General features: G+C 38.1%; 1 long non-coding RNA gene across 5 annotated transcripts in view; it reads left to right on the top strand.

The window, feature by feature from the left end:
* The window catches only part of LOC128791963 (uncharacterized), a 155,633-nt gene that overhangs the window by 128,929 nt on the left and 14,349 nt on the right, over positions 1-12,355 (top strand). For all 5 annotated transcript variants that reach the window (XR_008432251.1, XR_008432250.1, XR_008432254.1 and 2 more), the window contains one exon: positions 9,833-9,887. This is a non-coding gene — a long non-coding RNA (uncharacterized LOC128791963). The remainder of the gene's footprint in view (positions 1-9,832; positions 9,888-12,355) is intronic.

The raw sequence follows: 12,355 nt of genomic DNA on the forward strand, positions 1-12,355 counted from the left end.
AGATCAAAAATTTCCTTACATTTTGTTTTTAAAAGGAGAACACTCATTAGGTACACTTTTCTCACCAGATATCTGAAAGAGGGAATCAAGTATTGCAAATAGATTAAGACTGGAAGAAATTGAGAGTAGAAATTTATCTTTCCTCTTCTTTTGGAGGGGAAAAATATAAATACTAAATAGTTCCTTAATCTCACAAAATCCTATTTTCAAGATAAGAGAAATTCCCAGATCAAATGGAAGTCTCAAGATAAGAATGGGATGATTAGAATGATAATACCAGACTTAACATCAAGCTTTATTTTAACTTTTAAAATTATGACCCACTACAGAGTGAAAAAAATTAAGATCAAGAGCTTTAAGTGGATCTAGCCACAGCTTCTTCTGAGGATATATTCTGAGGTGGTGACATTCTGTAAATGCCTTTAAGACATGTAAATGACTGTGCCAGCTACAAGATGGTTCATAAATGGTCCCAGATAGGAGGTCTGCAGCACCAGTGAGCAGATCTACCATATGTTGATGAGGTGAGCAGCCAAGTGGAAATTTGGAAGACATAAGTTAAAAATAGGTGGGTAGTGTTATATGAAGAGAAGGATTAAAGCTAAAGCAAGGAGGGGGGGAAGTGAGATAAATAGGGTAGCAAAGAGAGAAGATATTAATATTGCTTATGGGCAAGTGGAGCAGATAGTCACTTGTTTCTTGTAGGGAATTGATATAGGCACTGAATGCTGAGTCTGGTTAATGTAGGTCTCATTCTTTTTTGGTTTTGTAGTGAAATCACCATGATTCAAACATAATTCTCTCTGAGGTTTCAGTCCAAAAATGTGGGAAAATGCTTGTGCAAGAAAAATATTATTGCTACAAATATGATGTCTTTGATATTGGTCAGTACAGAAGATGAACCATAAATTTCCAGATTTTAAAATTTTGAACATTTGTAGCATGAGCCAATTTTTCTTCAACTAAAGCTGAGTTGCTTGAAATTGCTATATCTGAAACTGTAGTGGAATCATGATCTATTTATTCATTAAAGAAGTAGAATAATCTCATAAGGTGGTTGGGCATGTACTTATGAGGAAGGGAAGCTGGGTTTCTTGCTGGGTTCTCTCTTTAGCTTGTCTACAATGACATGTGCTCTCAGGATGATAGAATAAAGTATCAGTTTCTTGCCTGTTGGGAATACAGTGATCCAAGTATTAGAGAGGAATTTAATATATTTATTTATATTTCTATAAATTTTTACTTGCAGAACAGGCAGCCTAACCAGCCAGTTACAAACCCTGCTAGCATTAATTGTTGAGTTGAATGCCTGAGTCTAAGCAGTGCTGAACAGGGAAAATAAAAGAAAATTTTTTATTACAGTTTGAAGTCTTGAAGGTGAAATTTTGGGAAGGAAAATCTTATATGAAGTGTAAGTAAGTTGAAGTGATAGTACTTACCTTTAACGGATTTCTATTGTAAAATTACATGTTTATTTTTGAATGCAGGTGACATTATATAGGTAACTTTTAGTAAATACTTTGTCTGTCCACAGACTCTTGCTGTCATAGAATAAATGTGTCTGATTCCTGTTAGGATGACTTGAAAGGAAAAAAAGTGTGGGTCCTTACTTTAATTTAGTATGTACAACATAGTGAAAAGCCCTAAATTACAGTGTGGGTTTGAGGGATGCGTATGTTTCCTTATTCGAAGCTTTGCTCTATTTGCATTAGGATTTCAAAATTTGGCCTTATTTCTATATTTAGGGGGTTTACCATATTTAACCTTTTAATTAAAATCCTATAATCTCTTTTCTTAGATGGTTCTTGGGTAGTTTCAGTAACTGCAGTAGAACTTTTGCTTGGAAAGGTCCTCTGGGAGTTATCAGCTCCAGGCCCCCAGCTGAGGTGGTGCTCAGTGCTGGCCTTGTTTTGCTGAGTTTCGAATACCTCTGAGGTGTTCTTACTGAACAACTTGTCCCTGAGCAGCATTACCTTCCTTGAGAAAACATTTTTTTCTGATGTCTATGTGACTCCCCTTCAGCTTGATTTTTTGATTATCACTTTGATGTTAATCTTGAGCTTTTGGAGTAAAAGAAAGCCTTTTGCTGCTTACATTTCTGTTCTGTTGTCCTGTTATCAAAACCTGACAAAATCCTTCTGTGTTTTTTTGGGTTTTTTTTTCATTGAATCTTGCAGTATCATCAGGGAACAAAACATGAGTTACTTCAAAGAATTCTGTTCTTTTATACAGACCACAAACTTTTTTCGAGGAGTAAACAAGTGGAAAAAAGAGAAATGAACAGGTTTTAAGGGTCCTTAATAAATGAAAACAAATTTTTGTTTCCTTACACAAAAGGGGCATTCCTAGTGAAACATAAGTTTTGGGATTTTGAGTAATAAGTGCAGTAACCTGTTATCAAAAATAACTTTACAAATTTGTCTGAATATCTATTTATAATTATATAATAAGAGTTGAAAACAGTAATGCAGAAATCCCAGTGTAGTGGATAATCTGGTACCAGTGAACTCTTTGAAATCCTTTTACATCTTCAAAGTGCAGTACATTTCCTAATGCTAACGGCACCTCGTGGCTACAGGATTCTTAGGGGAGCTAATTACTGCTGGCCTAAGGACACCTCCCCAGCATGTGCTGCTCCCAAGGCTTGCTTGTGTACTTCAACAAAACCTACACCTGCAATGAATGTAAGTCTCTCAGGGCCTAACAATGACTTCAGACACCCAGTCCTTACCTGTCTTCACAACAGGGGAATCTCAGTGACATTTATGACTTTCAAAGGTACCCTCTGGGTTAAAAAAAAATTGTTAGAATCCTGGGCATCTGAAACTGTAATTTAAGAGTATGGTGGGCTTTTTTTGCAATTTCTCAATTATTCTATATCCATAAAGAAAAACTGGAGAATCTTCCAGTCAAGACTTTTTTTTTTTTTTAACCCAGTATTAGAACTAAAATGGACTTCAAAAAGTGGTGGCAAGCCACTTGTGTGCTTGTTTTGCAGTTAAATTATAGTCTGTGTCCAGATGTTAATTAATCTGTAATTTATGTCACCTCTGTGTCCACCAGGAAACATTGTAAATAGTTGATCTCACTTCATTACAAATACTCCACGAGATGAGTTTGCTATTCATGCAAGCAGCCTGGAAACTCGGAGTTCTTTAAAAAGCAAAGAGAATTTTGAGAACAGGTGCATTGCAAGGTGGCTGCCTGTATCTTATTTTCTGTTGTTGTTGGAGAGTTCCTATTTATAACAAAAAAATTCTTTGTGACAGTTGAAACAGAATGAGAAATAGAGGTCTGGATAATACATTGGTCTAGGCTGTCAAGCTGAGGGTTGATTTGAAGATCAGTAATACATGTTCTTTTCCACATATCCATAAAAATATGACTATAATGATATATGTGTAATCTAATTTGAGAAGAACAAAAAAGAGTTTTCAGATTCCTGATTATATTCTTGTATTAATATATAAAAGTAGATGTTTCTTTTTAGTTGATGCAGTTTTATACATCTGTGTCCTTGTACCATTAGTCATCAGAGTCAGGCCCTTTTTGCCTTAAGTGTAAACACTGACAGAATCAGAGCAAGCTGTCCTGCATGAACTTGTTCCTGATTTGGTGAGATTTCAAGGGGAGTGGGATGTCATGTTGATGCTTTTCCTCTCTCCTCAGAGAGCAGAATAGGCCAAGATTCTTCGGAGGTGCAGCTGCAGTGGCAGTACTGGGGTTAGCTATTGGTGACACACATTGGTGGGGGAATTTGGCAAGGCAGGTACCTGTAAATATACACACTGAAAACACATTAGTTCAACAATTAGCAGTTTAGCAGATTAGGTTTGATTTTTTGACCCTGCTGATGGATCAAGACATTCTGAGTTTGGATAGCATCACTCTCACTCCTCTCAGCTCTGTATCCACACTCATAATGTGACTGCTATGCCAGAGAGAGATGAGTGATTTCTTCTGACATACCTGCTGCTCCTACATGTTCACTGAAGTTCACTTTGAGCATCTGATTAACTCCCCTATGGCTAATGTGGAAGAAGATTAAGGTGTACACAAAGGAGTACATAAATACATACCCATTACCCATCCTTAATGAAGATATTTCTGATCCTGCAGACATTTTTACTTTTAATTTCAGAGAAAATGAAAATTCTAAGTGTTTCTGAAACAAATCTGCATCTGATCTGACCTCAGCAGGTCATATGCTGCTGCACAGTGACAAACCACTTTGCTTCTAAAAAGCCACTAGACTTATTAGCTGTGCACAGCCCCCATGAGTTCATTTCACACAAGAGCTGGGGAGCAAACCTGAGATGCTGATAAAAGTTGATTCTTTAGTGAAGTGAGGAGTACTCAGTCAAATTAGCATATTCCCTTGAGTGTGCATTTTAAAACTTACTAAGATCAGTACTGTAAAAGGCAAAACCATCCTCTCCCATCCATACACTTTGGCCTCAGCAGTCACATTTCTTTTTCTACCAAACACTGGAAGCCAAGGACTCAATAGTAAAAGACTGCTATGTTAAAAGTAGTGCTGGAAATGTTGAGCATAAGTGCTGGGCACAAAATTAACACAGGGACTTTGTACAGCTTGGGATACAGTGTGGGATTAGTCTGGTCTGGGATCCTGAATCCTCCATGATCAGCACAAGCTGGTTCAGAGGATAAAACCAGCACCAGGTACTTATATGAGATAGTGTCTTCAAGGAATAGTTCACTTTTTAAGCACAGTAGTTAGAGATTGTAGCAGTGCTTCACATGGTATTTAAAGAGTCGTGCACCTTTCTAAGAACTCAGTATCTTGAACATCTGCTAGATATTCAGAACTGATTCAAATGAGGTCTCTAAGGAAGAAAAGTAGCAAGGGTTTGTAAATATGATCAGATACTACTATAATAACTGAACATCAATGCCAGCAATAAGGAGTAAAACAGAAGGTGTTAAAATGAACTAGAAAGCTTTTAGGCTTATTAGTCTCTGCCAAATGAACTTTTGAGCTTTAATACACAGACTTTTAAGATGCTCATGTAGTTAACTCTCTCTGTTTTATAATGCTTGTCTTGTCAGTAAAAGGTAATAATTTCACTGAAATACAGCTTTAGTAAAAATATCTGCTATTTCCTCATTGCTTAACAATTGTAATTTCTTCTGATTTTCAATCCCATTGCAAGAATTAAAAGTGAAGGAAGAGTCCTGTACAGCTGCTTCAGGAACTGTGTATCTGCAATGGCACATTTGTTTGCTTAAATTGCATTTCATCCCTCATTTATATTTCTCACCTACATAGTAACCTTGATGCAGTTTCTCTTGCTGTCATCCACATGACTCTTTGTGACTTCATTTGACACTGTATTAAGGTAAACCACAATCTTGTTAATGGCAATAAGGACCAAGGTGGTTGAGTGCTCTTTTGAATGAAGACAAATGAAGGAAGGAAAACATAATGATTATACACACTGTGAAGTAAAAGGGCTGTCTTAATGGACTAAAATCAACTTATGTGGATAAAATGACTTCACTAACACACAGTTGAGATTAACTTGATTGATTCAGCCAACAGCTTGCTTAAGGTATCTTATTATTGTCATATCACTAAGGTCTAAATCATAATGGGTTCCCTGAGTCTGATACCTCTGGTAACACTCATGCCTGTAAAACCTAAATTTTACTCCTGGGTATGTGCTTAGTCTAATTTATTTCACTACCTAATGCTTATTGCAGAGAATATATTTGGCCATAACATTTGTTTTTGGAGTTTTTGAAATAAAAACCCCCTCAGCTACCAGAATGTCCTATGAAAACAGATGGCACAAAGACAGTGGCCAGTTCAGAGAATTTTCAATTAAACTGGCTCTGAAATCATACTAAGCTTTTCTCTATTCTAATATTTATGCATTGCTTGAGCTGTCAGCTGCTAGATGGCACAATATATTTCCAGTTGTGATAGGCATTCATACAAACAGTATATTATACATGCAGGGAAAACACACAAGAAAGATTTTATTATGGTTAATGGAGCTCTAGAACTCAACATGATGGTACAGCATGTCTGCAAAAAAGGTTGGTTTTCCAGAACTTGCTAAGACATTTGAATTGGTAGGAATACTGGTAGAAAATAAACTTTAATATTTGAGAGATGGTTGAAATAAAAATATTTTAAATCCAGTGCAGGATTAAAAAGGTAAAAATTTGGGAGTTCTTCTTCAATCTTTATTTTGTACTTCTGGTTTTAACATACAAAAACACCACTGTCTTTCAAATTCCAATTTTTTTTTATTATTATAGAATTCATTGTGTCTTGTAGGAAGTAACATCACGGTAATAGATCTATGTGTGTATATGGACAATTTTTTCCAGTATTTTTACTTACAAGTTTTGTTAGGGTGAAGGGTAAATGTAGCAAGGTTGTCTATTCTGTATGGCAAGGACTTCCTGTCTTAGGAAAGATGGAGCACTCATTTGCCAAGAATTCTCTGGAGAGAGAGAACTTTGTCATGTCTTTTATTTTTGAGAGTGAATTGTACACGTGGGTCAAGCATGGATTCAACCAAAGAGCAGACTTTAAGGAAACCCTGATGTCTTGGCAAACCATTTTGGTTGGTTGGCTAATTTTGATTCAGCGTCAGCATGCAGAAGATAATGCCCTAAGGCAGCTTGGGCTTTGGGTGACTTGTAGCCAGTCTCTTAGTCCAGTGGTGCAGCTGACTGTGTGGAGAGACAAAGCAATGGCTGCTACACCTGACCTGTGCTGAGCTTCTGATCCTGTCCACTGAGACCTTCTCATGTGCAAACCATGGAAGCTTGAACTCCAGGCAAATGCCATGACATTACATTCAGAGTCTTAGTGGTAAAGTAAGTAACACTACTACAGATTTTGCTAAGTATTCCCCTGTTCCTGACTGCAAGCAAGCAGCTGCTTTACTCAGAGAATAAATATCAGGGGTTGTAACTATGAATGCTGCTTTGTTGTTTACACTTGGAGTGATTTTTTCCCTACTACCATGGTCTTTGAAATTGTATTCTCCTTAGTCTATTTTCAGATTCCTAAATAAAACAGACAAAGGGAGGAGCTTCCAGCTGATTCTCCTGTGGTGCACAGTACTCTTTGCTGTGCTGAACATGTCTGAAATGCTGACCTACTGGTTTGCAGCTTACCTTTTTTTTTAGCAGACTTCTCCAAAATCTTATGTCAATAATAAGAGAGCAACACAGTAAATAAGTAGGTACTTGACTAGAAAGTGCAGCTACTGACCTGTATGCTTGGGATGATTTTACATTTCCCAGCATGCATCCATTTTGAAAGTTATTGAGAGGGATTTGGACTTTCAGGCCACTGCAGTATAATCACTGAGCAGTTATTTGCTGGAGGCAATCACCATTATTATGGCCCTTACTCCACATCTTTTGAAGGCACTGAAGGATTGATATTGATTTTTGAGTAGCATTTATAAAGGGCCTGTGCACTTGAGAGTAACTGGACCATATCATTAGACTACCTAGGGGATTTTCCATCAACTATATTTCTAAAGGTAATACTAGTAGAAGAACTCTTAGCCTCTGAATCAGAAGATGGATGTATAAGAGATATTAGTATTTTAAAGGAAAGAACTTCAAGAAAACAGCTGCTAATAGACTGTTTGAAGTTATGGATCACAAACTAACTCTTTATTTATTAAGGCACCATAGTAACGGTTTTCTAATTAATTGATCTGATTGTTCTCAAGAGCGTTTGAATCAGTGATTAGGAAAACCTTTCTTGTCATCAAAACAAAGGGAACCCTAAGAAAAATAAGACCGTAGCAGGTGCTTGGCATCAGTGGCAGCTGATAATGCAGTGTGTGATTCCCAGCCAATGGGCTGACTCACCCAACCTTCTCCTGTGACATGGTCCCTCTTCTGCTCTATCAGTATTTAAGTTATTCCCAGCTCTGCTCTGAGGCTCCCTGGCTCTGACAACACTGGGCCCTCAGGAGAGGTGGCTACAGGTGCAATGTGACCCCAGTCCAGGAGCAAAGCTGCAGCTGGGGCTGCCAGTGTGACCCTGTCCCCTGTGTAGTCTGAGATACACTGGTTTGTGCTGGGCTTTAGATAAACACATCTGAATGAGTTGCAGAAATCCAGGGATTTTGCAATAGGATTTTAGTCAGGTAAGATTAAGATAACTGAGATTTAAGTGAGATTACAGTAAATTTCACTTCTAGTTAGCTGAGCACAGATAGCACCTCAGCCAGAGAGTCTGTCACTATTTTTTAAGAAAAAACCCAAGATTTCACACCCAAGTTACAAATAAAATTTTAACAGCTTAACTTGGAAACAATATCTGTCACACAATGACTGAAGTTTATTTACTGCAAGGAGCTAAAATTAAATAAAAAATCAATTTGACTTTGTTTTCTAAATTTCTCTTTTTAAAAAATTAGGCACACAACTTGTCTTTTGCCTTTGATTAGTTTTAATCTCAGGTTCTCATGCAACCTAATTTACTGTTACCATAAATAGAATCCCAACAGGAAAGCTATTTTTTTTTTTAAGAAAGTACATATTCCCAGGGTTTTAGACTTAGAATCAAGCAAAAACATGAGGAAATTAGTCTTCAGCTTTCAGATTTTTCTTTCTTACTACAGGTAGTTATCTTGGCCAGTCTCTTAGCTAGTGAATTTACCTACATGTCAGTTCTGCATTACTGTAATTGCTACTGACAAAACGCCTATGAATAACTTGTCCAAATTTGTGATATTTTTTAAGAAGTGAGGAATATGAACTTGGGAAAGCCACCACATTTTTATGTTTATTAGATTGAATATGTCCTTTGAAAGCATACAGAGTTTTACCAGAAGTTTGGCTTTAAGAAGTCAAAAGGCTTTTGAAAATATTTGCTTAAACCACAAAACTTTGCATGTTTTTCCCTTGTAAATAAAGGATAATGTAATGCAGAAGAATCATATTTAACCTTTGCATACAAATATGCATGAATACCAATTGGATTTAATTTTCCTGACTTAATTTGAATTAGCTGATGGGTCTTTTGACACAAGCTGTACTAATTGTTGCTTATTTGGGTGCACTATATCAGTGAGCATGGCAATCAAAGGCTCAGCCAGATGTTCATATTTTCTTTGATTGCCCACAGCCTTAGGTTTGAAGAAAAGTCAATCAGCAAAATGATTCTTCTTAGCATCTGTCAAGGTACTGATCACATTACCATAATGGCTGTCAGAAAAGCAGAATGGCTCTGATTCCCTTTCACTTAACCTGGTATCAGCCTTCAGCTCTCTGCAGTCTTGATTTGATACCATCACAAAACATGGAAGTTCTGTGAAATTAGACCAAGGGTATTTATATGTGGTTCACAGCAGTGAAGAGAGACTGTATTTTTATCTTCATATAAACTTATTTTTACGTGACTAAAGTCTATTAAAGTATATTTTGTATGTTTTATACTGTCATGTATTTACAATGTCTTATTGACTGAAGGGATATTTTTTTCCAAATGTCATATAAAAGCTTTTAAGGAGTTGAAAAACCAAATGTATTACACCTATGTACAGGAAGTCTGAGCCTACTGAAAAAGTTTACTTTGATTTGCTTTAAAACTTTTGGACACCTGTAAGATACATCATCTATATTTACAGCTCAAGCAATTTTCTTCAATTCATTAGTATTTTTCAATTCATTAGTATTTTCATGAAAGCATTAGAGAAAAATATTTTTTGTGGGTTTGGTTTTTTCCAAGTGTTCTAAAAGCATCTGCCAGAGAGAGAATTTGCATTTATTTTCAGATGGGATACAGATCAAGGCTGTCTTAACCTTTCTCTCCTTTTATCCCTAGGTGTTTAAAATGTGTCTTTGCATTTCCTGCATAACTGGATCCTAGCTCATTAAGGGTAAGACTTTTTTTTGCAATCCCCATAGCAGCAGTGCCTAGCAAGTGAAACTGCATGGTTTGCACGTTTGTTAATTTAAGAATTTGCCATGGCCTGGAGTTCTGCCCTGCTCAGGAGTGTTTTAATTTGCAATTCCCACCTGCCTGCCTGGCAGCTGTGTTTTTTGAGCAAGACTTACCATTCCACTTGTTTCTATAGGATACCTTCAGCCTAAGACAATTCACAGCTAAGGGGAACCAGGGGAAGAGAGCCTAGTCGAAACCACAACTGATAATTTGATGCTTGTCTATGTGTAAGACTGGTGCAAGTCTCTCAGTTTGTTGTACATCTTGCATAGAAACATCCTAAAGTTGTGAATGTAGAAGAATTCTTCCCATGGTCCTTAAAGGTGATGGACTGTGGGCAAGGGAATCCTTTGTTTTCAACTGTTAATCTTTAAAATTCTGCTGAAATGTCCTTCATATTTCACCAAGTGCAAAAGCAGACCTGTGGACACTAACAGCACTGTGCTGCTTCTCCCTATTGAGTAGTGAAACTTTTGTTCCTCTTTTACAGTGTTTAATGTGTGTCACATCAAAAAGATGAATTTAACCTGACAGAGGAAGATAATAGGGGAAAGATTCTGAAAATATTATTATGGGTGATGAGCTCCAGCAATTAATTCAGGAAGGAGTTTACTGAAGGAAGCTTCCAGGCTCAATCACTAAACCCTTAATGTGGCTTAGTTCTCAATCAAAGCTTTCAGAGAAAGAAATTGCATGAAAGAGGAGCTACTGTATCTGTCACAAAGCTGCTTAATATGACTCATGTCTCAACAGAAGTGTTTTCAGTGTAAAAACTCTTTAGACAGTGCTTCAAAACCAATGACACACATCCCTGGCTCATTTATAGAGTTGTTTAAATATTGCCTTTGCATGCCTGCTGTTTTGAATTCTCACAGCCACTCAGGTTTTGCAGCCCATTCTACCAAGAAACACCTGGGTAAAGAAAATAAACCCTTTTTGTTCCATCACTATGAAAAGGTCTCTCACCTCAGGTTGCAGACATCAACCTCTGGAGAGGATGACCCCCAGAGTGGTGCTAACTCATGGAAAGCATTTTGCATGGTGTGACAGGGAGAAAGGTCCGAGTGCCATTGCCCTGTGAGTACCATGGGCAGGAGCACGTGCACTCAGAGGTTTGGAGGAAGAGAGGGCAATGTTTGTATTTGGTGGGGTTTGAGATTTTGTTGGTTTGGTTTTTTTTTTTTTAACCTTAATTATGCCTTTGAAGAGGTAACAACTGAATGTGAATCTACCTCACATGCATAAAACTCTGTGGGTGCTGGGAGTGGTACATTTTTAATATGATGCTTTTAGGAGAAATGAGAATTGAGGGGAGGGAAATTCCTGACAAAAAGATAATGTTGGGTTTCAGCTAGGGGTAGGTGGACGTGTGTGTCTTTTGACACACACATGGGCTCAAAGTCACCTTGTGGGCTTTGGAACCACCTGGCAGAGCACAGCCCCCTCAGGCTGGGCCCATGGGCCCTGAGTGGTCACCTGGGGGCTGCTGCTGGAAGTGCCAAACTCTGCAGGGAGTTTTGGTCAGAACAAACATCTAAAAGCATCCTTAAAGCCACCTCTTAAAGAAGGGCTTTTGAGTTTTTCCTGGAGTAAATAAGTAAGTAAGAACTGTAAGTGTCACCTTGAGTGCAAGTTTTGGGTGCTACAATAGAAGAAAGATTTAAACCTATTGGAGAGCTACCAAGACAGTGAAGGGCCTTGAGGGGAAGCCATATCAGGAGCAGCTGAGGTCACTTGGCTTGGTAAGTGTGAAGGAGACACAGGTGAGACCTCAGGGCAGTCCACAACTTCCTCACAGGCAGAAATGGAGGGGCAGGCATTGATATCTCTCTCTGGTGACCACTAGTAGGACTCAGGTAACTCATGTGAAGCTGAGAAGAGGCTCAGGTTAGATATTAGGCAGAGGCAAATGTTTTTCCCCCAGAGGGTGTTTGGGCACTGGAACAGGCTCCCAAGGGTCACAGCACCAAGGCTGGCAGAGCTCAGGAGGTGCTTGGACAATGCTCTCAGGAAGATGGTGTGACTCTTGGTGATGGGCCTGTGCAGAGCTGGTCTTGGATGATCCTTATGAGTCCTTCTGAATTCAGGATGCCTTATGGTTTTATGATCCCTCAGCTATGGTCATCTTCCTCTGTAACTCTCCCTTGTCACACATAAATTGTTTGCAGGCCCTGGGCTTCATCCTTTTCTGTTTTTTGCTGTGTTGTTACAGCCCTGACCTCTGTGTGTAGGAGTCACCCTGCATTTATTTACAGAGACCAAGCTCCGTCTTCCTTCACTGTGTTTAAACAGAGAAGGGCAGAATGCTATTTGGCTATCAAAAATATTCCAGTGTTGCAAGACAGCACTTAAATACTTTGTGGTTTTGCTTCCTCTCAGTTATGTGTCTGATTAGAGTTAAAT

Source organism: Vidua chalybeata, chromosome 9 (assembly GCF_026979565.1).
Source record: "Vidua chalybeata isolate OUT-0048 chromosome 9, bVidCha1 merged haplotype, whole genome shotgun sequence".
NCBI lineage: Eukaryota > Metazoa > Chordata > Aves > Passeriformes > Viduidae > Vidua > Vidua chalybeata.